The 27,511-nt window shown below is 45.3% G+C and overlaps 8 non-coding genes across 8 annotated transcripts; 4 read left to right on the top strand and 4 right to left on the bottom strand.

Moving 5' to 3' along the window:
- Positions 1-4,267: 4,267 nt before the first annotated feature.
- trnal-cag (transfer RNA leucine (anticodon CAG)) lies at positions 4,268-4,350 on the bottom strand. The gene has a single exon. It is a non-coding gene; the product is annotated as a tRNA-Leu (tRNA).
- Positions 4,351-5,398: 1,048 nt separating this feature from the next.
- On the top strand, positions 5,399-5,471 carry trnak-cuu (transfer RNA lysine (anticodon CUU)). The gene has a single exon. It is a non-coding gene; the product is annotated as a tRNA-Lys (tRNA).
- Positions 5,472-10,157: 4,686 nt separating this feature from the next.
- On the bottom strand, positions 10,158-10,240 carry trnal-cag (transfer RNA leucine (anticodon CAG)). Its single transcript has one exon. It is a non-coding gene; the product is annotated as a tRNA-Leu (tRNA).
- A 1,048-nt stretch (positions 10,241-11,288) lies between these two features.
- Positions 11,289-11,361, top strand: trnak-cuu (transfer RNA lysine (anticodon CUU)). Its single transcript has one exon. It is a non-coding gene; the product is annotated as a tRNA-Lys (tRNA).
- Positions 11,362-16,046: 4,685 nt separating this feature from the next.
- trnal-cag (transfer RNA leucine (anticodon CAG)) lies at positions 16,047-16,129 on the bottom strand. The gene has a single exon. It is a non-coding gene; the product is annotated as a tRNA-Leu (tRNA).
- A 1,048-nt stretch (positions 16,130-17,177) lies between these two features.
- Positions 17,178-17,250, top strand: trnak-cuu (transfer RNA lysine (anticodon CUU)). The gene has a single exon. It is a non-coding gene; the product is annotated as a tRNA-Lys (tRNA).
- A 4,685-nt stretch (positions 17,251-21,935) lies between these two features.
- trnal-cag (transfer RNA leucine (anticodon CAG)) lies at positions 21,936-22,018 on the bottom strand. The gene has a single exon. It is a non-coding gene; the product is annotated as a tRNA-Leu (tRNA).
- Positions 22,019-23,192: 1,174 nt separating this feature from the next.
- Positions 23,193-23,265, top strand: trnak-cuu (transfer RNA lysine (anticodon CUU)). Its single transcript has one exon. It is a non-coding gene; the product is annotated as a tRNA-Lys (tRNA).
- Positions 23,266-27,511: the final 4,246 nt, after the last annotated feature.

The following is a 27,511-nucleotide window of genomic DNA, read 5'->3' as shown; positions in this document are numbered from 1 at the left end:
TGGGAAAGAAATGGCGAAAAGCAACTCTTCAACACGTGGCAATATCTTCCTGAGCGGAGTCCTGTTCTCGAAGCTCGACACTCTGCAAGAGTCACTTCTCCCAACTTGCGCCCGCAGGTTTCCGTAGTGTGCCTGCAAAGAGCCATCCGTTTGAGACAGGCGCACGTTCCGATTTCATTGAACTAAGCTAGATGCACAATTTCGAATGCAGCCTTCATCACAAACGACAGTTCATTTCTCGAAAGCTTGTCATGTAAAAAAAGGAAACAAAGAACGAAAACATACAGCTGACAATCTTCTGAAGCTGCAGATTTAGCTTTTGAGAAATGGACATTTTATGTATGCAGATGCTTTTCAAGCGCTGGTTTTAGAACGTCGCTGTGCTTCCAGCATCATTCTCAGCCTTCTAAACTGCCTATCGAGGTGCCGATCACTTTGTAAAGCGCTTGAGAGGCCGGAGCTGCTCAAACTGCTCTTGCCGTTTCCTTCAATCAAAAGCACTATTTTTTTCGTTGTATGGAAAGCTTTTCAAGTCTTGCATCGACACGCACCTTTCCTGAAATGTCCAAAGGGTGAATGTTTCGCAAAGAAATCCAGTCTACCTTTAGGGGGCATGATGTTGAAATCGGAACAAGCCCTGGGTGGGCTTGAACCAGCAGCCGTTCAGTTAACAGCTGCACAGAAACGCCCCCCGCTTGCTTTGTATCATTCGCAAGTTTCTGGTTAAAGAGTAAAAAAGGCTGGAATTCTTTTCCAGAAGCAGCCGGCAGGATTTCTTCTGCACCCACCCAGAAAAGCCAAGAATTGTATTTCATCTGTCGCAAGCTGTATGTTTCAGAAAGAGAATGAACACTTGCATTAAACTGAATCAAGCCGACAGACACGCACCTGAAGTGGAAATCTAATAAGTAAATTGATTCTTAAAATGTAGAGAGCTTTGAAAAAAATATATTGGTGCTTTTAGATAATATATTTCAAGGATGTAATTGCTGTGCTACAGTACGTGCAGAATTTTAGAAAACAGTGCGTCAACAAAGTACACTGTTTGGGTAACTTTAGAAGACAATGTACCAAAACAATATATGCTGTCTGGGTCGTTAGAATTAGCCGAAAGTAACTGATAAGCTTTGAATAACAATTCTAGTGCTTCTTCTCTCGTTCTATGTTGTAATCTGTTTTGTCTTAGGGAAAGGGGAAGCTTTTGAAGGGACAAAGCACTGAGCTTTTTTACAGCGCAACGTCTTATAAAAACCCTGTACTGCTTGTAACAAATTGAGTCTCCGGTTGCACTTTGCGAAGTGGCAACAGGGCTCCCAATATTGCAATATTGAAATAAAGACCTTACTCAGGTGAGAACTCTCTCTTGTGGCTTCCTTGATAGTTAAATTTCCACGACAGAATTGGCACCCCAGATGGGACACTAACCTGAGCGCGGACGGCTGCTGAAACTCCATCCGGAGCCGGACAATTTTAGCAAATTGGACGAACCTCGGAGGATAAACTGTTTGTCCTTCCTGAGACGCGTCTGGAGAATTCACGGCTGTCTGACGTCAGTAAGTGATCCTTTTAACGAACTTTTGTTTTAAGACGATTTATAAGAATTTTTTCTGTGGTCTTATAGCAGAGAAAGAGCAGGCCGGTGAGGGTGTTCTCACGCGGGTTTGATGAGTCCGGGACTCATAAAGAACTTATCTTAACACAGACGTGTGGTTTTTGCTCTGCGGAGTAGTTAATGTGATAAGGTTCTAAAGTAAGGCACCGATCGGTAAAAATGGGAAATGAAAATTCGAAGACGGAAACAGGACCGAGCGGTCCAGCGAAGTACATGTACAGGGAATTTGGAGAAAGGGGAATAAAGTGTCTTCCATCGTGGAGTAAGTTAGGTTTTCCAGAAAATGGTAGTTTTAGTACCAGGCAGATACAACAACTAGAAGAACAGTTAAAGTTAAAGAAATGTAATGCATCTTGTTATGTATGTGCTTTAATGCCTCATTCTACAGCCTCACCCATTTCTCTCCTGGTTAGAATCACTGTTTGGGCCAGGGGGAATGTTTTTCTTTAAGTTACTAACACCGATTATAGGGGCTGTGATACTTGTCTTCCTGTTTTTATGTTGCTATATGACATGTATTATTCCAATGCTTTTCAAATATGGTAATGAATATGTTTGCGCATCAGTATGTTCTGATAAGAACGCAAGAATCCGAAGTATGGGAGCCTCCTGGGAGTCCATATGAAGAATCTAACTTTTAATCATTTTCAAGAATAAAAAGGAGGGAATTGAAGTGGAAATCTAATAAGTAAATTGATTCTTAAAATGTAGAGAGCTTTGAAAAAAATATATTGGTGCTTTTAGATAATATATTTCAAGGATGTAATTGCTGTGCTACAGTACGTGCAGAATTTTAGAAAACAGTGCGTCAACAAAGTACACTGTTTGGGTTACTTTAGAAGACAATGTACCAAAACAATATATGCTGTCTGGTTCGTTAGAATTAGCCGAAAGTAACTGATAAGCTTTGAATAACAAATCTAGTGCTTCTTCTCTCGCTCTATGATGTAATCTGTTTTGTCTTAGGGAAAGGGGAAGTTTTTGAAGGGACAAAGCACTGAGCTTTTTTACAGCGCAACGTCTTATAAAAACCCTGTACTGCTTGTGACAAATTGAGTCTCTGGTTGCACTTTGCGAAGTGGCAACAGGGCTCCCAATATTGCAATATTGAAATAAAGACCTTACTCAGGTGAGAACTCTCTCTTGTGGCTTCCTTGATAGTTAAATTTCCACGACACACCGCCGTTGTTTTTCTCCATGGGAAGTTTGTCGTTAAGGAAAAACATCGCTGTCATTTTCTTGCCAGCCGGCGGCATTTCTTGTGCAGCGATGAGCCAGATTTGTATTTCGGATTTCGGAAGTTGTGTGAATTTCTTGAAGCTGAAAGTCAACTCGCTCCAGAAAAGAAATGTGCAGTCGCATGAAAGCCGTGCCTGCTTATTAAACCGCAGGACCTGAGCTTGCGTTCTGTTTCTCATCGCGTTCGCAAAGGCGATTCCTGCCTCTAACACTGCTATGTCTGCGATTCAAAGTGCCGTGTGGAGCAGCTTCGAAAGTCTCGTTCACGCTCCTCCGATGTTGCTTTCTCTCTGCCTAACGAAGTTCCATTTTGGTGTCGGAGCGGGGAGACCTAATCATTCCAGCTTTAAGCCACCCTTCAATCTTCTGAGGGGTGTCTGAGTGCTAGCATGTCATTTGCCTTTTTTTTTTTTGAAACGGAGAGCGACGTTGAAAAAGGTTACCTCCGCCGCCTCGCCCTCCGTGTTAAATGATCGCAAGACGGCGGCGGCGGCGCTCCCTGTAGTTGTGGCCGAGCGGTTAAGGCGATGGACTAGAAAGCCATTGGGCTCTCCCCGCGCCGGGTCGAATCCTGCCGACTACGGCGTCCTTCTCGTGTCGCCGTGCGCCTGCCCAGAAAAAGGCGGAGTGCCGTTTCTCTCTTCCTGCTTCTTGTACAAACGCTAAATCGCTTGGACCTGCTGCCTTGGAAGTCATGTCTTCAGCGTCCCCCAGCGACATTTCACACTTGGAAGCAGACAACCACGCTTTTGGCATTGGCATGCCTTGCGCCCTACTTCCAGCCTTTGAAGATCTAATTATTCAAACTGAAAGAACCGACTGAATAGGTGTTTGCAGTGCACCAGGAGGAGCAGTGACCATAGCAGTGGAGGGGTGAGGATGGCGCAGATGGAAACGTTTTCATGCGCTCCTCTGGGAGGAATGAAAATAAAAGGCGAAACCGGAAACAGTAGTAGCCGCAAGAGGAAGTGTCTTCAAGCGCCAAGCAAGCGCTCCTCGTTAGTATAGTGGTGCGTATTCCCGCCCGTCACGTGGGAGACCAGGGATGGATTGCTTGACGGCGAGCCGGGTTGCTTTTCTCCCATCAGATTCCAACCGCTAATGCTAACGCAGTTTGTGGGAGCTTACGTGCTTCTCCTTTTCCGTCATTTTCGGACGACTATTCCAAAGGGGTAACCTGATGGAATAGGGGCCTGAAGACACGAGGCATTCTTAAACCAGCACTGGGCTGCACGGCCTTCTGTTGCGATCAGATTATATTCGAGTGAAAAAGCCAGAGCAGCCGCTTCCATCCTATGGAGTACGAGCTAAATCAGGAGAGGTATGGGACACGCGCGTGCCTATAGGTGCACGTCTCCTACGTCAGGCTGCTTCACCCATGTGCACCCGACTGGAGAGGGAATGGAGCAAGCTTTTTGTCAGGAGTGGGATTCGAACCCACGCCTCCAGGGGAGACTGTGACCTGAACGCAGCGCCTTAGACCGCTCGGCCATCCTGACGCCAGCCCCCTCCCCCAAAGCGGTCTGATGAGCCACCGCGATCCCACTACGCTCTTCGAGTATCGCACTGTTATTAATACTACAGTGTGACTCCAGCATTAAAATGTTTGGAAAATGTGTCGGCCTTTATAATCCAGTGTAGAGCAGCGTGTGATGATTTGTGCTACAAAACACCAAGCGCTCAAAGTGACGTCTGCGTTTGTCACTGAAACTTTCAACTCTTTCATCACTTATGTAGGAAATACAAAGAGCAGTTAGGTGGAACGCGTAGGATGGCCGTCAGCAGAGTGGCGCAGCGGAAGCGTGCTGGGCCCATAACCCAGAGGTCGATGGATCGAAACCATCCTCTGCTACATGTGTCTTACGCATGGTTCATAAGCATTCCATCGGGTTAGCAAAGTGCATTAAAGTAGTGTGGATCTCCCTTTCCTTAAGTTCTGTTCTGAGTTTCTCTCTCGAAATCGAAGCAGTTATGTTTATATTGATTTCTCGCATTAATCATTATTAACCAGGAACAGCCAGCACAGTCGGTCGCATTAGTAATTATGTCACGTCTCTACTTAGCAGAGCATTCAAAGACCCACTGGAAGCAGGAAAGCACTAAGACACTGCAAAACTGAACTCGGGAAAATCATACTGGGAGCTCTGAGCGATGTCTGCATCCAAGCCATCCAATACGGACTCTGAGACCTTGGAATATCAACACTATGATGCGCTACCTTTTCCCTGGAGCAAAACGATGGAATTAGAAGAATGCTTACCGCAGGATACAACTGTGCCGTTGTTATTTGGAGCACGGTTTTCACTTGCATGAAAACTACAGCAGAACGTAGAAGGATGATCACAGAGGAGTCCACGCGGGCATGCTGAGGAGATTGTAGGTCGTACATTTCAATGATTACTGACATTTGCGCTGCTTGAGGTACAGTAATCAACAAAGAACAGGGTGTGCTACTCTCGAATCCGGTCACCACATGATGAAAAGCCAGGAAGTATACCTTGTCCAATTGATGTCAACAGGGACACGTTAACCCCTTGCTTCCCTGGCGCCCGGCTAGCTCAGTCGGTAGAGCATGAGACTCTTAATCTCAGGGTCGTGGGTTCGAGCCCCACGTTGGGCGGTGCCCGTCTCCTTATTAACAAAGTTTCGTGCTCATCCTTGACCCTCTTACACCTTGATGGTACCGAGCACTAAACTTTAATGCACAGGTGTGATGAAACTGAGATGAAAAGGGCTTATCTATCTCTTTGCCCGAGAGATAAATCAAAGGTTCCGCAGACAATCCGTTGGCTCCGGTCACTCTGACGCAGATAGGAGCTGCAGCCATCATAACTTGTATGAAAACTGATAAGAGCTCCTGTCTATTTACAGTTTCATTTACTCTAGCCTTTCCTTAAACACTGCGTGTACGAAGGCTAAGAAATTGCAGAGCTATTCTAATACAATAACTATTTGGAATCTTTTCGCCATAACAGTTTCACTGTGATTTTGCAGGTAACACGTACGTACGTAACATTTTGAACCGCACTGGAAAAATATGGGAAAGAAATGGCGAAAAGCAACTCTTCAACACGTGGCAATATCTTCCTGAGCGGAGTCCTGTTCTCGAAGCTCGACACTCTGCAAGAGTCACTTCTCCCAACTTGCGCCCGCAGGTTTCCGTAGTGTGCCTGCAAAGAGCCATCCGTTTGAGACAGGCGCACGTTCCGATTTCATTGAACTAAGCTAGATGCACAATTTCGAATGCAGCCTTCATCACAAACGACAGTTCATTTCTCGAAAGCTTGTCATGTAAAAAAAGGAAACAAAGAACGAAAACATACAGCTGACAATCTTCTGAAGCTGCAGATTTAGCTTTTGAGAAATGGACATTTTATGTATGCAGATGCTTTTCAAGCGCTGGTTTTAGAACGTCGCTGTGCTTCCAGCATCATTCTCAGCCTTCTAAACTGCCTATCGAGGTGCCGATCACTTTGTAAAGCGCTTGAGAGGCCGGAGCTGCTCAAACTGCTCTTGCCGTTTCCTTCAATCAAAAGCACTATTTTTTTCGTTGTATGGAAAGCTTTTCAAGTCTTGCATCGACACGCACCTTTCCTGAAATGTCCAAAGGGTGAATGTTTCGCAAAGAAATCCAGTCTACCTTTAGGGGGCATGATGTTGAAATCGGAACAAGCCCTGGGTGGGCTTGAACCAGCAGCCGTTCAGTTAACAGCTGCACAGAAACGCCCCCCGCTTGCTTTGTATCATTCGCAAGTTTCTGGTTAAAGAGTAAAAAAGGCTGGAATTCTTTTCCAGAAGCAGCCGGCAGGATTTCTTCTGCACCCACCCAGAAAAGCCAAGAATTGTATTTCATCTGTCGCAAGCTGTATATTCCAGAAAGAGAATGAATACTTGCATTAAACTGAATCAAGCCGACAGACACGCACCTGAAGTGGAAATCTAATAAGTAAATTGATTCTTAAAATGTAGAGAGCTTTGAAAAAAATATATTGGTGCTTTTAGATAATATATTTCAAGGATGTAATTGCTGTGCTACAGTACGTGCAGAACTTTAGAATACAGTGCGTCAACAAAGTACACTGTTTGGGTAACTTTAGAAGACAATGTACCAAAACAATATATGCTGTCTGGGTCGTTAGAATTAGCCGAAAGTAACTGATAAGCTTTGAATAACAAATCTAGTGCTTCTTCTCTCGTTCTATGTTGTAATCTGTTTTGTCTTAGGGAAAGGGGAAGCTTTTGAAGGGACAAAGCACTGAGCTTTTTTACAGCGCAACGTCTTATAAAAACCCTGTACTGCTTGTAACAAATTGAGTCTCCGGTTGCACTTTGCGAAGTGGCAACAGGGCTCCCAATATTGCAATATTGAAATAAAGACCTTACTCAGGTGAGAACTCTCTCTTGTGGCTTCCTTGATAGTTAAATTTCCACGACAGAATTGGCACCCCAGATGGGACACTAACCTGAGCGCGGACGGCTGCTGAAACTCCATCCGGAGCCGGACAATTTTAGCAAATTGGACGAACCTCGGAGGATAAACTGTTTGTCCTTCCTGAGACGCGTCTGGAGAATTCACGGCTGTCTGACGTCAGTAAGTGATCCTTTTAACGAACTTTTGTTTTAAGACGATTTATAAGAATTTTTTCTGTGGTCTTATAGCAGAGAAAGAGCAGGCCGGTGAGGGTGTTCTCACGCGGGTTTGATGAGTCCGGGACTCATAAAGAACTTATCTTAACACAGACGTGTGGTTTTTGCTCTGCGGAGTAGTTAATGTGATAAGGTTCTAAAGTAAGGCACCGATCGGTAAAAATGGGAAATGAAAATTCGAAGACGGAAACAGGACCGAGCGGTCCAGCGAAGTACATGTACAGGGAATTTGGAGAAAGGGGAATAAAGTGTCTTCCATCGTGGAGTAAGTTAGGTTTTCCAGAAAATGGTAGTTTTAGTACCAGGCAGATACAACAACTAGAAGAACAGTTAAAGTTAAAGAAATGTAATGCATCTTGTTATGTATGTGCTTTAATGCCTCATTCTACAGCCTCACCCATTTCTCTCCTGGTTAGAATCACTGTTTGGGCCAGGGGGAATGTTTTTCTTTAAGTTACTAACACCGATTATAGGGGCTGTGATACTTGTCTTCCTGTTTTTATGTTGCTATATGACATGTATTATTCCAATGCTTTTCAAATATGGTAATGAATATGTTTGCGCATCAGTATGTTCTGATAAGAACGCAAGAATCCGAAGTATGGGAGCCTCCTGGGAGTCCATATGAAGAATCTAACTTTTAATCATTTTCAAGAATAAAAAGGAGGGAATTGAAGTGGAAATCTAATAAGTAAATTGATTCTTAAAATGTAGAGAGCTTTGAAAAAAATATATTGGTGCTTTTAGATAATATATTTCAAGGATGTAATTGCTGTGCTACAGTACGTGCAGAATTTTAGAAAACAGTGCGTCAACAAAGTACACTGTTTGGGTTACTTTAGAAGACAATGTACCAAAACAATATATGCTGTCTGGTTCGTTAGAATTAGCCGAAAGTAACTGATGAGCTTTGAATAACAAATCTAGTGCTTCTTCTCTCGCTCTATGATGTAATCTGTTTTGTCTTAGGGAAAGGGGAAGTTTTTGAAGGGACAAAGCACTGAGCTTTTTTACAGCGCAACGTCTTATAAAAACCCTGTACTGCTTGTGACAAATTGAGTCTCTGGTTGCACTTTGCGAAGTGGCAACAGGGCTCCCAATATTGCAATATTGAAATAAAGACCTTACTCAGGTGAGAACTCTCTCTTGTGGCTTCCTTGATAGTTAAATTTCCACGACACACCGCCGTTGTTTTTCTCCATCGGAAGTTTGTCGTTAAGGAAAAACATCGCTGTCATTTTCTTGCCAGCCGGCGGCATTTCTTGTGCAGCGATGAGCCAGATTTGTATTTCGGATTTCGGAAGTTGTGTGAATTTCTTGAAGCTGAAAGTCAACTCGCTCCAGAAAAGAAATGTGCAGTCGCATGAAAGCCGTGCCTGCTTATTAAACCGCAGGACCTGAGCTTGCGTTCTGTTTCTCATCGCGTTCGCAAAGGCGATTCCTGCCTCTAACACTGCTATGTCTGCGATTCAAAGTGCCGTGTGGAGCAGCTTCGAAAGTCTCGTTCACGCTCCTCCGATGTTGCTTTCTCTCTGCCTAACGAAGTTCCATTTTGGTGTCGGAGCGGGGAGACCTAATCATTCCAGCTTTAAGCCACCCTTCAATCTTCTGAGGGGTGTCTGAGTGCTAGCGTGTCATTTGCCTTTTTTTTTTTTTGAAACGGAGAGCGACGTTGAAAAAGGTTACCTCCGCCGCCTCGCCCTCCGTGTTAAATGATCGCAAGACGGCGGCGGCGGCGCTCCCTGTAGTTGTGGCCGAGCGGTTAAGGCGATGGACTAGAAAGCCATTGGGCTCTCCCCGCGCCGGGTCGAATCCTGCCGACTACGGCGTCCTTCTCGTGTCGCCGTGCGCCTGCCCAGAAAAAGGCGGAGTGCCGTTTCTCTCTTCCTGCTTCTTGTACAAACGCTAAATCGCTTGGACCTGCTGCCTTGGAAGTCATGTCTTCAGCGTCCCCCAGCGACATTTCACACTTGGAAGCAGACAACCACGCTTTTGGCATTGGCATGCCTTGCGCCCTACTTCCAGCCTTTGAAGATCTAATTATTCAAACTGAAAGAACCGACTGAATAGGTGTTTGCAGTGCACCAGGAGGAGCAGTGACCATAGCAGTGGAGGGGTGAGGATGGCGCAGATGGAAACGTTTTCATGCGCTCCTCTGGGAGGAATGAAAATAAAAGGCGAAACCGGAAACAGTAGTAGCCGCAAGAGGAAGTGTCTTCAAGCGCCAAGCAAGCGCTCCTCGTTAGTATAGTGATGCGTATTCCCGCCCGTCACGTGGGAGACCAGGGATGGATTGCTTGACGGCGAGCCGGGTTGCTTTTCTCCCATCAGATTCCAACCGCTAATGCTAACGCAGTTTGTGGGAGCTTACGTGCTTCTCCTTTTCCGTCATTTTCGGACGACTATTCCAAAGGGGTAACCTGATGGAATAGGGGCCTGAAGACACGAGGCATTCTTAAACCAGCACTGGGCTGCACGGCCTTCTGTTGCGATCAGATTATATTCGAGTGAAAAAGCCAGAGCAGCCGCTTCCATCCTATGGAGTACGAGCTGAATCAGGAGAGGTATGGGACACGCGCGTGCCTATAGGTGCACGTCTCCTACGTCAGGCTGCTTCACCCATGTGCACCCGACTGGAGAGGGAATGGCGCAAGCTTTTTGTCAGGAGTGGGATTCGAACCCACGCCTCCAGGGGAGATTGTGACCTGAACGCAGCGCCTTAGACCGCTCGGCCATCCTGACGCCAGCCCCCTCCCCCAAAGCGGTCTGATGAGCCACCGCGATCCCACTACGCTCTTCGAGTATCGCACTGTTATTAATACTACAGTGTGACTCCAGCATTAAAATGTTTGGAAAATGTGTCGGCCTTTATAATCCAGTGTAGAGCAGCGTGTGATGATTTGTGCTACAAAACACCAAGCGCTCAAAGTGACGTCTGCGTTTGTCACTGAAACTTTCAACTCTTTCATCACTTATGTAGGAAATACAAAGAGCAGTTAGGTGGAACGCGTAGGATGGCCGTCAGCAGAGTGGCGCAGCGGAAGCGTGCTGGGCCCATAACCCAGAGGTCGATGGATCGAAACCATCCTCTGCTACATGTGTCTTACGCATGGTTCATAAGCATTCCATCGGGTTAGCAAAGTGCATTAAAGTAGTGTGGATCTCCCTTTCCTTAAGTTCTGTTCTGAGTTTCTCTCTCGAAATCGAAGCAGTTATGTTTATATTGATTTCTCGCATTAATCATTATTAACCAGGAACAGCCAGCACAGTCGGTCGCATTAGTAATTATGTCACGTCTCTACTTAGCAGAGCATTCAAAGACCCACTGGAAGCAGGAAAGCACTAAGACACTGCAAAACTGAACTCGGGAAAATCATACTGGGAGCTCTGAGCGATGTCTGCATCCAAGCCATCCAATACGGACTCTGAGACCTTGGAATATCAACACTATGATGCGCTACCTTTTCCCTGGAGCAAAACGATGGAATTAGAAGAATGCTTACCGCAGGATACAACTGTGCCGTTGTTATTTGGAGCACGGTTTTCACTTGCATGAAAACTACAGCAGAACGTAGAAGGATGATCACAGAGGAGTCCACGCGGGCATGCTGAGGAGATTGTAGGTCGTACATTTCAATGATTACTGACATTTGCGCTGCTTGAGGTACAGTAATCAACAAAGAACAGGGTGTGCTACTCTCGAATCCGGTCACCACATGATGAAAAGCCAGGAAGTATACCTTGTCCAATTGATGTCAACAGGGACACGTTAACCCCTTGCTTCCCTGGCGCCCGGCTAGCTCAGTCGGTAGAGCATGAGACTCTTAATCTCAGGGTCGTGGGTTCGAGCCCCACGTTGGGCGGTGCCCGTCTCCTTATTAACAAAGTTTCGTGCTCATCCTTGACCCTCTTACACCTTGATGGTACCGAGCACTAAACTTTAATGCACAGGTGTGATGAAACTGAGATGAAAAGGGCTTATCTATCTCTTTGCCCGAGAGATAAATCAAAGGTTCCGCAGACAATCCGTTGGCTCCGGTCACTCTGACGCAGATAGGAGCTGCAGCCATCATAACTTGTATGAAAACTGATAAGAGCTCCTGTCTATTTACAGTTTCATTTACTCTAGCCTTTCCTTAAACACTGCGTGTACGAAGGCTAAGAAATTGCAGAGCTATTCTAATACAATAACTATTTGGAATCTTTTCGCCATAACAGTTTCACTGTGATTTTGCAGGTAACACGTACGTACGTAACATTTTGAACCGCACTGGAAAAATATGGGAAAGAAATGGCGAAAAGCAACTCTTCAACACGTGGCAATATCTTCCTGAGCGGAGTCCTGTTCTCGAAGCTCGACACTCTGCAAGAGTCACTTCTCCCAACTTGCGCCCGCAGGTTTCCGTAGTGTGCCTGCAAAGAGCCATCCGTTTGAGACAGGCGCACGTTCCGATTTCATTGAACTAAGCTAGATGCACAATTTCGAATGCAGCCTTCATCACAAACGACAGTTCATTTCTCGAAAGCTTGTCATGTAAAAAAAGGAAACAAAGAACGAAAACATACAGCTGACAATCTTCTGAAGCTGCAGATTTAGCTTTTGAGAAATGGACATTTTATGTATGCAGATGCTTTTCAAGCGCTGGTTTTAGAACGTCGCTGTGCTTCCAGCATCATTCTCAGCCTTCTAAACTGCCTATCGAGGTGCCGATCACTTTGTAAAGCGCTTGAGAGGCCGGAGCTGCTCAAACTGCTCTTGCCGTTTCCTTCAATCAAAAGCACTATTTTTTTCGTTGTATGGAAAGCTTTTCAAGTCTTGCATCGACACGCACCTTTCCTGAAATGTCCAAAGGGTGAATGTTTCGCAAAGAAATCCAGTCTACCTTTAGGGGGCATGATGTTGAAATCGGAACAAGCCCTGGGTGGGCTTGAACCAGCAGCCGTTCAGTTAACAGCTGCACAGAAACGCCCCCCGCTTGCTTTGTATCATTCGCAAGTTTCTGGTTAAAGAGTAAAAAAGGCTGGAATTCTTTTCCAGAAGCAGCCGGCAGGATTTCTTCTGCACCCACCCAGAAAAGCCCAGAATTGTATTTCATCTGTCGCAAGCTGTATGTTTCAGAAAGAGAATGAATACTTGCATTAAACTGAATCAAGCCGACAGACACGCACCTGAAGTGGAAATCTAATAAGTAAATTGATTCTTAAAATGTAGAGAGCTTTGAAAAAAATATATTGGTGCTTTTAGATAATATATTTCAAGGATGTAATTGCTGTGCTACAGTACGTGCAGAATTTTAGAAAACAGTGCGTCAACAAAGTACACTGTTTGGGTAACTTTAGAAGACAATGTACCAAAACAATATATGCTGTCTGGGTCGTTAGAATTAGCCGAAAGTAACTGATAAGCTTTGAATAACAAATCTAGTGCTTCTTCTCTCGTTCTATGTTGTAATCTGTTTTGTCTTAGGGAAAGGGGAAGCTTTTGAAGGGACAAAGCACTGAGCTTTTTTACAGCGCAACGTCTTATAAAAACCCTGTACTGCTTGTAACAAATTGAGTCTCCGGTTGCACTTTGCGAAGTGGCAACAGGGCTCCCAATATTGCAATATTGAAATAAAGACCTTACTCAGGTGAGAACTCTCTCTTGTGGCTTCCTTGATAGTTAAATTTCCACGACAGAATTGGCACCCCAGATGGGACACTAACCTGAGCGCGGACGGCTGCTGAAACTCCATCCGGAGCCGGACAATTTTAGCAAATTGGACGAACCTCGGAGGATAAACTGTTTGTCCTTCCTGAGACGCGTCTGGAGAATTCACGGCTGTCTGACGTCAGTAAGTGATCCTTTTAACGAACTTTTGTTTTAAGACGATTTATAAGAATTTTTTCTGTGGTCTTATAGCAGAGAAAGAGCAGGCCGGTGAGGGTGTTCTCACGCGGGTTTGATGAGTCCGGGACTCATAAAGAACTTATCTTAACACAGACGTGTGGTTTTTGCTCTGCGGAGTAGTTAATGTGATAAGGTTCTAAAGTAAGGCACCGATCGGTAAAAATGGGAAATGAAAATTCGAAGACGGAAACAGGACCGAGCGGTCCAGCGAAGTACATGTACAGGGAATTTGGAGAAAGGGGAATAAAGTGTCTTCCATCGTGGAGTAAGTTAGGTTTTCCAGAAAATGGTAGTTTTAGTACCAGGCAGATACAACAACTAGAAGAACAGTTAAAGTTAAAGAAATGTAATGCATCTTGTTATGTATGTGCTTTAATGCCTCATTCTACAGCCTCACCCATTTCTCTCCTGGTTAGAATCACTGTTTGGGCCAGGGGGAATGTTTTTCTTTAAGTTACTAACACCGATTATAGGGGCTGTGATACTTGTCTTCCTGTTTTTATGTTGCTATATGACATGTATTATTCCAATGCTTTTCAAATATGGTAATGAATATGTTTGCGCATCAGTATGTTCTGATAAGAACGCAAGAATCCGAAGTATGGGAGCCTCCTGGGAGTCCATATGAAGAATCTAACTTTTAATCATTTTCAAGAATAAAAAGGAGGGAATTGAAGTGGAAATCTAATAAGTAAATTGATTCTTAAAATGTAGAGAGCTTTGAAAAAAATATATTGGTGCTTTTAGATAATATATTTCAAGGATGTAATTGCTGTGCTACAGTACGTGCAGAATTTTAGAAAACAGTGCGTCAACAAAGTACACTGTTTGGGTTACTTTAGAAGACAATGTACCAAAACAATATATGCTGTCTGGTTCGTTAGAATTAGCCGAAAGTAACTGATAAGCTTTGAATAACAAATCTAGTGCTTCTTCTCTCGCTCTATGATGTAATCTGTTTTGTCTTAGGGAAAGGGGAAGTTTTTGAAGGGACAAAGCACTGAGCTTTTTTACAGCGCAACGTCTTATAAAAACCCTGTACTGCTTGTGACAAATTGAGTCTCTGGTTGCACTTTGCGAAGTGGCAACAGGGCTCCCAATATTGCAATATTGAAATAAAGACCTTACTCAGGTGAGAACTCTCTCTTGTGGCTTCCTTGATAGTTAAATTTCCACGACACACCGCCGTTGTTTTTCTCCATCGGAAGTTTGTCGTTAAGGAAAAACATCGCTGTCATTTTCTTGCCAGCCGGCGGCATTTCTTGTGCAGCGATGAGCCAGATTTGTATTTCGGATTTCGGAAGTTGTGTGAATTTCTTGAAGCTGAAAGTCAACTCGCTCCAGAAAAGAAATGTGCAGTCGCATGAAAGCCGTGCCTGCTTATTAAACCGCAGGACCTGAGCTTGCGTTCTGTTTCTCATCGCGTTCGCAAAGGCGATTCCTGCCTCTAACACTGCTATGTCTGCGATTCAAAGTGCCGTGTGGAGCAGCTTTGAAAGTCTCGTTCACGCTCCTCCGATGTTGCTTTCTCTCTGCCTAACGAAGTTCCATTTTGGTGTCGGAGCGGGGAGACCTAATCATTCCAGCTTTAAGCCACCCTTCAATCTTCTGAGGGGTGTCTGAGTGCTAGCATGTCATTTGCCTTTTTTTTTTTTGAAACGGAGAGCGACGTTGAAAAAGGTTACCTCCGCCGCCTCGCCCTCCGTGTTAAATGATCGCAAGACGGCGGCGGCGGCGCTCCCTGTAGTTGTGGCCGAGCGGTTAAGGCGATGGACTAGAAAGCCATTGGGCTCTCCCCGCGCCGGGTCGAATCCTGCCGACTACGGCGTCCTTCTCGTGTCGCCGTGCGCCTGCCCAGAAAAAGGCGGAGTGCCGTTTCTCTCTTCCTGCTTCTTGTACAAACGCTAAATCGCTTGGACCTGCTGCCTTGGAAGTCATGTCTTCAGCGTCCCCCAGCGACATTTCACACTTGGAAGCAGACAACCACGCTTTTGGCATTGGCATGCCTTGCGCCCTACTTCCAGCCTTTGAAGATCTAATTATTCAAACTGAAAGAACCGACTGAATAGGTGTTTGCAGTGCACCAGGAGGAGCAGTGACCATAGCAGTGGAGGGGTGAGGATGGCGCAGATGGAAACGTTTTCATGCGCTCCTCTGGGAGGAATGAAAATAAAAGGCGAAACCGGAAACAGTAGTAGCCGCAAGAGGAAGTGTCTTCAAGCGCCAAGCAAGCGCTCCTCGTTAGTATAGTGATGCGTATTCCCGCCCGTCACGTGGGAGACCAGGGATGGATTGCTTGACGGCGAGCCGGGTTGCTTTTCTCCCATCAGATTCCAACCGCTAATGCTAACGCAGTTTGTGGGAGCTTACGTGCTTCTCCTTTTCCGTCATTTTCGGACGACTATTCCAAAGGGGTAACCTGATGGAATAGGGGCCTGAAGACACGAGGCATTCTTAAACCAGCACTGGGCTGCACGGCCTTCTGTTGCGATCAGATTATATTCGAGTGAAAAAGCCAGAGCAGCCGCTTCCATCCTATGGAGTACGAGCTGAATCAGGAGAGGTATGGGACACGCGCGTGCCTATAGGTGCACGTCTCCTACGTCAGGCTGCTTCACCCATGTGCACCCGACTGGAGAGGGAATGGCGCAAGCTTTTTGTCAGGAGTGGGATTCGAACCCACGCCTCCAGGGGAGATTGTGACCTGAACGCAGCGCCTTAGACCGCTCGGCCATCCTGACGCCAGCCCCCTCCCCCAAAGCGGTCTGATGAGCCACCGCGATCCCACTACGCTCTTCGAGTATCGCACTGTTATTAATACTACAGTGTGACTCCAGCATTAAAATGTTTGGAAAATGTGTCGGCCTTTATAATCCAGTGTAGAGCAGCGTGTGATGATTTGTGCTACAAAACACCAAGCGCTCAAAGTGACGTCTGCGTTTGTCACTGAAACTTTCAACTCTTTCATCACTTATGTAGGAAATACAAAGAGCAGTTAGGTGGAACGCGTAGGATGGCCGTCAGCAGAGTGGCGCAGCGGAAGCGTGCTGGGCCCATAACCCAGAGGTCGATGGATCGAGACCATCCTCTGCTACATGTGTCTTACGCATGGTTCATAAGCATTCCATCGGGTTAGCAAAGTGCATTAAAGTAGTGTGGATCTCCCTTTCCTTAAGTTCTGTTCTGAGTTTCTCTCTCGAAATCGAAGCAGTTATGTTTATATTGATTTCTCGCATTAATCATTATTAACCAGGAACAGCCAGCACAGTCGGTCGCATTAGTAATTATGTCACGTCTCTACTTAGCAGAGCATTCAAAGACCCACTGGAAGCAGGAAAGCACTAAGACACTGCAAAACTGAACTCGGGAAAATCATACTGGGAGCTCTGAGCGATGTCTGCATCCAAGCCATCCAATACGGACTCTGAGACCTTGGAATATCAACACTATGATGCGCTACCTTTTCCCTGGAGCAAAACGATGGAATTAGAAGAATGCTTACCGCAGGATACAACTGTGCCGTTGTTATTTGGAGCACGGTTTTCACTTGCATGAAAACTACAGCAGAACGTAGAAGGATGATCACAGAGGAGTCCACGCGGGCATGCTGAGGAGATTGTAGGTCGTACATTTCAATGATTACTGACATTTGCGCTGCTTGAGGTACAGTAATCAACAAAGAACAGGGTGTGCTACTCTCGAATCCGGTCACCACATGATGAAAAGCCAGGAAGTATACCTTGTCCAATTGATGTCAACAGGGACACGTTAACCCCTTGCTTCCCTGGCGCCCGGCTAGCTCAGTCGGTAGAGCATGAGACTCTTAATCTCAGGGTCGTGGGTTTGAGCCCCACGTTGGGCGGTGCCCGTCTCCTTATTAACAAAGTTTCGTGCTCATCCTTGACCCTCTTACACCTTGATGGTACCGAGCACTAAACTTTAATGCACAGGTGTGATGAAACTGAGATGAAAAGGGCTTATCTATCTCTTTGCCCGAGAGATAAATCAAAGGTTCCGCAGACAATCCGTTGGCTCCGGTCACTCTGACGCAGATAGGAGCTGCAGCCATCATAACTTGTATGAAAACTGATAAGAGCTCCTGTCTATTTACAGTTTCATTTACTCTAGCCTTTCCTTAAACACTGCGTGTACGAAGGCTAAGAAATTGCAGAGCTATTCTAATACAATAACTATTTGGAATCTTTTCGCCATAACAGTTTCACTGTGATTTTGCAGGTAACACGTACGTACGTAACATTTTGAACCGCACTGGAAAAATATGGGAAAGAAATGGCGAAAAGCAACTCTTCAACACGTGGCAATATCTTCCTGAGCGGAGTCCTGTTCTCGAAGCTCGACACTCTGCAAGAGTCACTTCTCCCAACTTGCGCCCGCAGGTTTCCGTAGTGTGCCTGCAAAGAGCCATCCGTTTGAGACAGGCGCACGTTCCGATTTCATTGAACTAAGCTAGATGCACAATTTCGAATGCAGCCTTCATCACAAACGACAGTTCATTTCTCGAAAGCTTGTCATGTAAAAAAAGGAAACAAAGAACGAAAACATACAGCTGACAATCTTCTGAAGCTGCAGATTTAGCTTTTGAGAAATGGACATTTTATGTATGCAGATGCTTTTCAAGCGCTGGTTTTAGAACGTCGCTGTGCTTCCAGCATCATTCTCAGCCTTCTAAACTGCCTATCGAGGTGCCGATCACTTTGTAAAGCGCTTGAGAGGCCGGAGCTGCTCAAACTGCTCTTGCCGTTTCCTTCAATCAAAAGCACTATTTTTTTCGTTGTATGGAAAGCTTTTCAAGTCTTGCATCGACACGCACCTTTCCTGAAATGTCCAAAGGGTGAATGTTTCGCAAAGAAATCCAGTCTACCTTTAGGGGGCATGATGTTGAAATCGGAACAAGCCCTGGGTGGGCTTGAACCAGCAGCCGTTCAGTTAACAGCTGCACAGAAACGCCCCCCGCTTGCTTTGTATCATTCGCAAGTTTCTGGTTAAAGAGTAAAAAAGGCTGGAATTCTTTTCCAGAAGCAGCCGGCAGGATTTCTTCTGCACCCACCCAGAAAAGCCCAGAATTGTATTTCATCTGTCGCAAGCTGTATGTTTCAGAAAGAGAATGAATACTTGCATTAAACTGAATCAAGCCGACAGACACGCACCTGAAGTGGAAATCTAATAAGTAAATTGATTCTTAAAATGTAGAGAGCTTTGAAAAAAATATATTGGTGCTTTTAGATAATATATTTCAAGGATGTAATTGCTGTGCTACAGTACGTGCAGAATTTTAGAAAACAGTGCGTCAACAAAGTACACTGTTTGGGTAACTTTAGAAGACAATGTACCAAAACAATATATGCTGTCTGGGTCGTTAGAATTAGCCGAAAGTAACTGATAAGCTTTGAATAACAAATCTAGTGCTTCTTCTCTCGTTCTATGTTGTAATCTGTTTTGTCTTAGGGAAAGGGGAAGCTTTTGAAGGGACAAAGCACTGAGCTTTTTTACAGCGCAACGTCTTATAAAAACCCTGTACTGCTTGTAACAAATTGAGTCTCCGGTTGCACTTTGCGAAGTGGCAACAGGGCTCCCAATATTGCAATATTGAAATAAAGACCTTACTCAGGTGAGAACTCTCTCTTGTGGCTTCCTTGATAGTTAAATTTCCACGACAGAATTGGCACCCCAGATGGGACACTAACCTGAGCGCGGACGGCTGCTGAAACTCCATCCGGAGCCGGACAATTTTAGCAAATTGGACGAACCTCGGAGGATAAACTGTTTGTCCTTCCTGAGACGCGTCTGGAGAATTCACGGCTGTCTGACGTCAGTAAGTGATCCTTTTAACGAACTTTTGTTTTAAGACGATTTATAAGAATTTTTTCTGTGGTCTTATAGCAGAGAAAGAGCAGGCCGGTGAGGGTGTTCTCACGCGGGTTTGATGAGTCCGGGACTCATAAAGAACTTATCTTAACACAGACGTGTGGTTTTTGCTCTGCGGAGTAGTTAATGTGATAAGGTTCTAAAGTAAGGCACCGATCGGTAAAAATGGGAAATGAAAATTCGAAGACGGAAACAGGACCGAGCGGTCCAGCGAAGTACATGTACAGGGAATTTGGAGAAAGGGGAATAAAGTGTCTTCCATCGTGGAGTAAGTTAGGTTTTCCAGAAAATGGTAGTTTTAGTACCAGGCAGATACAACAACTAGAAGAACAGTTAAAGTTAAAGAAATGTAATGCATCTTGTTATGTATGTGCTTTAATGCCTCATTCTACAGCCTCACCCATTTCTCTCCTGGTTAGAATCACTGTTTGGGCCAGGGGGAATGTTTTTCTTTAAGTTACTAACACCGATTATAGGGGCTGTGATACTTGTCTTCCTGTTTTTATGTTGCTATATGACATGTATTATTCCAATGCTTTTCAAATATGGTAATGAATATGTTTGCGCATCAGTATGTTCTGATAAGAACGCAAGAATCCGAAGTATGGGAGCCTCCTGGGAGTCCATATGAAGAATCTAACTTTTAATCATTTTCAAGAATAAAAAGGAGGGAATTGAAGTGGAAATCTAATAAGTAAATTGATTCTTAAAATGTAGAGAGCTTTGAAAAAAATATATTGGTGCTTTTAGATAATATATTTCAAGGATGTAATTGCTGTGCTACAGTACGTGCAGAATTTTAGAAAACAGTGCGTCAACAAAGTACACTGTTTGGGTTACTTTAGAAGACAATGTACCAAAACAATATATGCTGTCTGGTTCGTTAGAATTAGCCGAAAGTAACTGATAAGCTTTGAATAACAAATCTAGTGCTTCTTCTCTCGCTCTATGATGTAATCTGTTTTGTCTTAGGGAAAGGGGAAGTTTTTGAAGGGACAAAGCACTGAGCTTTTTTACAGCGCAACGTCTTATAAAAACCCTGTACTGCTTGTGACAAATTGAGTCTCTGGTTGCACTTTGCGAAGTGGCAACAGGGCTCCCAATATTGCAATATTGAAATAAAGACCTTACTCAGGTGAGAACTCTCTCTTGTGGCTTCCTTGATAGTTAAATTTCCACGACACACCGCCGTTGTTTTTCTCCATCGGAAGTTTGTCGTTAAGGAAAAACATCGCTGTCATTTTCTTGCCAGCCGGCGGCATTTCTTGTGCAGCGATGAGCCAGATTTGTATTTCGGATTTCGGAAGTTGTGTGAATTTCTTGAAGCTGAAAGTCAACTCGCTCCAGAAAAGAAATGTGCAGTCGCATGAAAGCCGTGCCTGCTTATTAAACCGCAGGACCTGAGCTTGCGTTCTGTTTCTCATCGCGTTCGCAAAGGCGATTCCTGCCTCTAACACTGCTATGTCTGCGATTCAAAGTGCCGTGTGGAGCAGCTTCGAAAGTCTCGTTCACGCTCCTCCGATGTTGCTTTCTCTCTGCCTAACGAAGTTCCATTTTGGTGTCGGAGCGGGGAGACCTAATCATTCCAGCTTTAAGCCACCCTTCAATCTTCTGAGGGGTGTCTGAGTGCTAGCATGTCATTTGCCTTTTTTTTTTTTGAAACGGAGAGCGACGTTGAAAAAGGTTACCTCCGCCGCCTCGCCCTCCGTGTTAAATGATCGCAAGACGGCGGCGGCGGCGCTCCCTGTAGTTGTGGCCGAGTGGTTAAGGCGATGGACTAGAAAGCCATTGGGCTCTCCCCGCGCCGGGTCGAATCCTGCCGACTACGGCGTCCTTCTCGTGTCGCCGTGCGCCTGCCCAGAAAAAGGCGGAGTGCCGTTTCTCTCTTCCTGCTTCTTGTACAAACGCTAAATCGCTTGGACCTGCTGCCTTGGAAGTCATGTCTTCAGCGTCCCCCAGCGACATTTCACACTTGGAAGCAGACAACCACGCTTTTGGCATTGGCATGCCTTGCGCCCTACTTCCAGCCTTTGAAGATCTAATTATTCAAACTGAAAGAACCGACTGAATAGGTGTTTGCAGTGCACCAGGAGGAGCAGTGACCATAGCAGTGGAGGGGTGAGGATGGCGCAGATGGAAACGTTTTCATGCGCTCCTCTGGGAGGAATGAAAATAAAAGGCGAAACCGGAAACAGTAGTAGCCGCAAGAGGAAGTGTCTTCAAGCGCCAAGCAAGCGCTCCTCGTTAGTATAGTGGTGCGTATTCCCGCCCGTCACGTGGGAGACCAGGGATGGATTGCTTGACGGCGAGCCGGGTTGCTTTTCTCCCATCAGATTCCAACCGCTAATGCTAACGCAGTTTGTGGGAGCTTACGTGCTTCTCCTTTTCCGTCATTTTCGGACGACTATTCCAAAGGGGTAACCTGATGGAATAGGGGCCTGAAGACACGAGGCATTCTTAAACCAGCACTGGGCTGCACGGCCTTCTGTTGCGATCAGATTATATTCGAGTGAAAAAGCCAGAGCAGCCGCTTCCATCCTATGGAGTACGAGCTAAATCAGGAGAGGTATGGGACACGCGCGTGCCTATAGGTGCACGTCTCCTACGTCAGGCTGCTTCACCCATGTGCACCCGACTGGAGAGGGAATGGAGCAAGCTTTTTGTCAGGAGTGGGATTCGAACCCACGCCTCCAGGGGAGACTGCGACCTGAACGCAGCGCCTTAGACCGCTCGGCCATCCTGACGCCAGCCCCCTCCCCCAAAGCGGTCTGATGAGCCACCGCGATCCCACTACGCTCTTCGAGTATCGCACTGTTATTAATACTACAGTGTGACTCCAGCATTAAAATGTTTGGAAAATGTGTCGGCCTTTATAATCCAGTGTAGAGCAGCGTGTGATGATTTGTGCTACAAAACACCAAGCGCTCAAAGTGACGTCTGCGTTTGTCACTGAAACTTTCAACTCTTTCATCACTTATGTAGGAAATACAAAGAGCAGTTAGGTGGAACGCGTAGGATGGCCGTCAGCAGAGTGGCGCAGCGGAAGCGTGCTGGGCCCATAACCCAGAGGTCGATGGATCGAAACCATCCTCTGCTACATGTGTCTTACGCATGGTTCATAAGCATTCCATCGGGTTAGCAAAGTGCATTAAAGTAGTGTGGATCTCCCTTTCCTTAAGTTCTGTTCTGAGTTTCTCTCTTGTGTGTGTTTGTGCAAGCTTGACACTTGCGGGACTCTTTCATCTTCACCAATACGGAGATGACCAAATGTGTCTTCGGTTGTTCTGAGATCTTTGATAGTTTCTTCGAATGCTTCAAGTGAACCTCGAAATCGAAGCAGTTATGTTTATATTGATTTCTCGCATTAATCATTATTAACCAGGAACAGCCAGCACAGTCGGTCGCATTAGTAATTATGTCACGTCTCTACTTAGCAGAGCATTCAAAGACCCACTGGAAGCAGGAAAGCACTAAGACACTGCAAAACTGAACTCGGGAAAATCATACTGGGAGCTCTGAGCGATGTCTGCATCCAAGCCATCCAATACGGACTCTGAGACCTTGGAATATCAACACTATGATGCGCTACCTTTTCCCTGGAGCAAAACGATGGAATTAGAAGAATGCTTACCGCAGGATACAACTGTGCCGTTGTTATTTGGAGCACGGTTTTCACTTGCATGAAAACTACAGCAGAACGTAGAAGGATGATCACAGAGGAGTCCACGCGGGCATGCTGAGGAGATTGTAGGTCGTACATTTCAATGATTACTGACATTTGCGCTGCTTGAGGTACAGTAATCAACAAAGAACAGGGTGTGCTACTCTCGAATCCGGTCACCACATGATGAAAAGCCAGGAAGTATACCTTGTCCAATTGACGTCAACAGGGACACGTTAACCCCTTGCTTCCCTGGCGCCCGGCTAGCTCAGTCGGTAGAGCATGAGACTCTTAATCTCAGGGTCGTGGGTTCGAGCCCCACGTTGGGCGGTGCCCGTCTCCTTATTAACAAAGTTTCGTGCTCATCCTTGACCCTCTTACACCTTGATGGTACCGAGCACTAAACTTTAATGCACAGGTGTGATGAAACTGAGATGAAAAGGGCTTATCTAGCTCTTTGCCCGAGAGATAAATCAAAGGTTCCGCAGACAATCCGTTGGCTCCGGTCACTCTGACGCAGATAGGAGCTGCAGCCATCATAACTTGTATGAAAACTGATAAGAGCTCCTGTCTATTTACAGTTTCATTTACTCTAGCCTTTCCTTAAACACTGCGTGTACGAAGGCTAAGAAATTGCAGAGCTATTCTAATACAATAACTATTTGGAATCTTTTCGCCATAACAGTTTCACTGTGATTTTGCAGGTAACACGTACGTACGTAACATTTTGAACCGCACTGGAAAAATATGGGAAAGAAATGGCGAAAAGCAACTCTTCAACACGTGGCAATATCTTCCTGAGCGGAGTCCTGTTCTCGAAGCTCGACACTCTGCAAGAGTCACTTCTCCCAACTTGCGCCCGCAGGTTTCCGTAGTGTGCCTGCAAAGAGCCATCCGTTTGAGACAGGCGCACGTTCCGATTTCATTGAACTAAGCTAGATGCACAATTTCGAATGCAGCCTTCATCACAAACGACAGTTCATTTCTCGAAAGCTTGTCATGTAAAAAAAGGAAACAAAGAACGAAAACATACAGCTGACAATCTTCTGAAGCTGCAGATTTAGCTTTTGAGAAATGGACATTTTATGTATGCAGATGCTTTTCAAGCGCTGGTTTTAGAACGTCGCTGTGCTTCCAGCATCATTCTCAGCCTTCTAAACTGCCTATCGAGGTGCCGATCACTTTGTAAAGCGCTTGAGAGGCCGGAGCTGCTCAAACTGCTCTTGCCGTTTCCTTCAATCAAAAGCACTATTTTTTTCGTTGTATGGAAAGCTTTTCAAGTCTTGCATCGACACGCACCTTTCCTGAAATGTCCAAAGGGTGAATGTTTCGCAAAGAAATCCAGTCTACCTTTAGGGGGCATGATGTTGAAATCGGAACAAGCCCTGGGTGGGCTTGAACCAGCAGCCGTTCAGTTAACAGCTGCACAGAAACGCCCCCCGCTTGCTTTGTATCATTCGCAAGTTTCTGGTTAAAGAGTAAAAAAGGCTGGAATTCTTTTCCAGAAGCAGCCGGCAGGATTTCTTCTGCACCCACCCAGAAAAGCCAAGAATTGTATTTCATCTGTCGCAAGCTGTATGTTTCAGAAAGAGAATGAATACTTGCATTAAACTGAATCAAGCCGACAGACACGCACCTGAAGTGGAAATCTAATAAGTAAATTGATTCTTAAAATGTAGAGAGCTTTGAAAAAAATATATTGGTGCTTTTAGATAATATATTTCAAGGATGTAATTGCTGTGCTACAGTACGTGCAGAATTTTAGAAAACAGTGCGTCAACAAAGTACACTGTTTGGGTAACTTTAGAAGACAATGTACCAAAACAATATATGCTGTCTGGGTCGTTAGAATTAGCCGAAAGTAACTGATAAGCTTTGAATAACAAATCTAGTGCTTCTTCTCTCGTTCTATGTTGTAATCTGTTTTGTCTTAGGGAAAGGGGAAGCTTTTGAAGGGACAAAGCACTGAGCTTTTTTACAGCGCAACGTCTTATAAAAACCCTGTACTGCTTGTAACAAATTGAGTCTCCGGTTGCACTTTGCGAAGTGGCAACAGGGCTCCCAATATTGCAATATTGAAATAAAGACCTTACTCAGGTGAGAACTCTCTCTTGTGGCTTCCTTGATAGTTAAATTTCCACGACAGAATTGGCACCCCAGATGGGACACTAACCTGAGCGCGGACGGCTGCTGAAACTCCATCCGGAGCCGGACAATTTTAGCAAATTGGACGAACCTCGGAGGATAAACTGTTTGTCCTTCCTGAGACGCGTCTGGAGAATTCACGGCTGTCTGACGTCAGTAAGTGATCCTTTTAACGAACTTTTGTTTTAAGACGATTTATAAGAATTTTTTCTGTGGTCTTATAGCAGAGAAAGAGCAGGCCGGTGAGGGTGTTCTCACGCGGGTTTGATGAGTCCGGGACTCATAAAGAACTTATCTTAACACAGACGTGTGGTTTTTGCTCTGCGGAGTAGTTAATGTGATAAGGTTCTAAAGTAAGGCACCGATCGGTAAAAATGGGAAATGAAAATTCGAAGACGGAAACAGGACCGAGCGGTCCAGCGAAGTACATGTACAGGGAATTTGGAGAAAGGGGAATAAAGTGTCTTCCATCGTGGTGTAGTGTTTCATAGCCGTTCAGGGACGCCAAATATGTAATCATAGTGGCTCTCTGAAGGCACCAGTTCTGTAGGGTTTGGGCATTTACTGAGACAATTATCAATTGTAGCAGTAAATCACAAAGTTGATTCTTTTGATGGCTTTAGAATCCAACCACGCGACATAACTCAAACAACGCGCACACACAGGTACTAATACACGAGGATAAATTTATTAATACATAGAATATGCATATAAACCTAACAGATCTTATCGAGAGGGTTATCAGAATACAAAAGGTATATATTCAATCAGTTACGAAGTGTTACACATCAAGAGGACATACGTTCAGTATATCATTCATTAAGACCGTTTCGTAAAGTGAACTTGGTTACAACTTCTACATTAGATACTCAAAACAAGTACATAACTCTTAGGAATTAAATTGATATCAACTGGTTGGGATAGCAATTGAATTCTCGAGCTGTAATGCATTGAAGTTGAATACTCATCCAATTTCTGGGGATTCAGATCTCCTGCAGGCACAAACAATCAGCTGCAGGCTTGTTGCTGTCCAATCCGCGCTCTCTGGCTCCGTGCCAGGCTGTGCTGTGCGGCTTGCGACGGTGCGCTGCTGATGCTCACTGACCGGCTAGTTAGTGTTGGATTTAACTAGCAAAGTTTGTGCACAGGAGAAAAGATGACTGTGGATCCCAGCAAGTCAGGAAGAGGACCGGTTCGTTCCTGATGAAGAGCTAGTTCTGAATAGTGATTCAGCTGTCCACAGTTCTGACCTGTCCACGAGGCCTGCTGCTGGTTACTCTCTGGCAACCTCCACTCTAGACTCTTAGAACAAAGGAAAGTTCTGGCACTCGGACACACTGGCCGTTCCGTGGTTGTCCGGGCTGAGTCTCGGGATGGTCAGGAGGCGCGCTGCGAGAATGTCCTGCCCTTGGGAGCCTTCTGCTCCTGGGCCGTCCTGCCCTGGAATTCTCCTTTGAATTCCCTTTAGAACAGTCCACAGAATCCTCTCCAGAATCTTACTGAATCTCCCGAATCTGAATCTTGTTGAATCTCAATCTCCAGGCCTGTGTTGCCTGTTTTTACCTGGAGGAACTTCAGCTTGTTGATTGGCTGAAAGTTCCATGGGCATCAGAGTCCCACGTGGGTTACTCAGCCCTACCAGTCCCTGATTGGTTGATCAAGGTGAGATATGAGTCACTTACTCCTGACACTTAGGAATGCAGTCCAGATGTCCAACTGGCACTCCCTAGACAGATAGGCGCCAATGGATGACCATTGATCATGATAGCCAGGCTTAGCTAAGTGCACCCCCCTTTGGGAGCTGTCCTAGGAAACCTTAAATCACCCTAATGGTCTCTCTGTGGCTGCACCACAGAGATGAACAGAGAAATGGGGCCTCATTTGGGAAGCTCAGAAACACTTAATTCTGCCTTATTATTAAGCCTCGCCGCTACATATCCCCCCTTTTTGAAGGTCACGAGGTCCTGAGGCGTTGTTGCCTTCAAAACAAAACAGAGTTAAGTGATGTCCCTTGCCATTAGAACATTAATCTTAAATGTCTACATTACTCCTCGAGAATTCATACCGGAACCAGCATTGGGAACAAACAGGATGAATAACATCTGGAGTATGTATAAACACGGTAGGAGACATTATCTCAGTCTAGGAATTACACATCAGGAAGTTCACTGTCAATATCTGATACCTCTGTGGTAGATATTTGGGGAGAAGTCACTTCCTTTCTTTTGACATGCTACCTTTGACTCATTCATGCTACCCGGAGTACATCTTGATGTGAGAGTACATCATTCAGAGTACACTGTCAGTCATGATCCAGCTACCTGGCAGTAGTGTTACAATAACAACAGTTCCTGTTCCCAGCCCCCCGATAAACCACAACACCTGTGTTGGGTATCTGCTAGGGTGGTTTGGAGGTTTGTTCCATTAAAGC

This window comes from Atractosteus spatula, chromosome 25 (genome assembly GCF_055471065.1).
Source record: "Atractosteus spatula isolate fAtrSpa1 chromosome 25, fAtrSpa1.hap1, whole genome shotgun sequence".
In the NCBI taxonomy this organism is placed as follows: domain Eukaryota; kingdom Metazoa; phylum Chordata; class Actinopteri; order Semionotiformes; family Lepisosteidae; genus Atractosteus; species Atractosteus spatula.
Note: the sequence above shows the minus strand (reverse complement) of the source record. Positions and strands in the feature narration are given on the sequence as shown.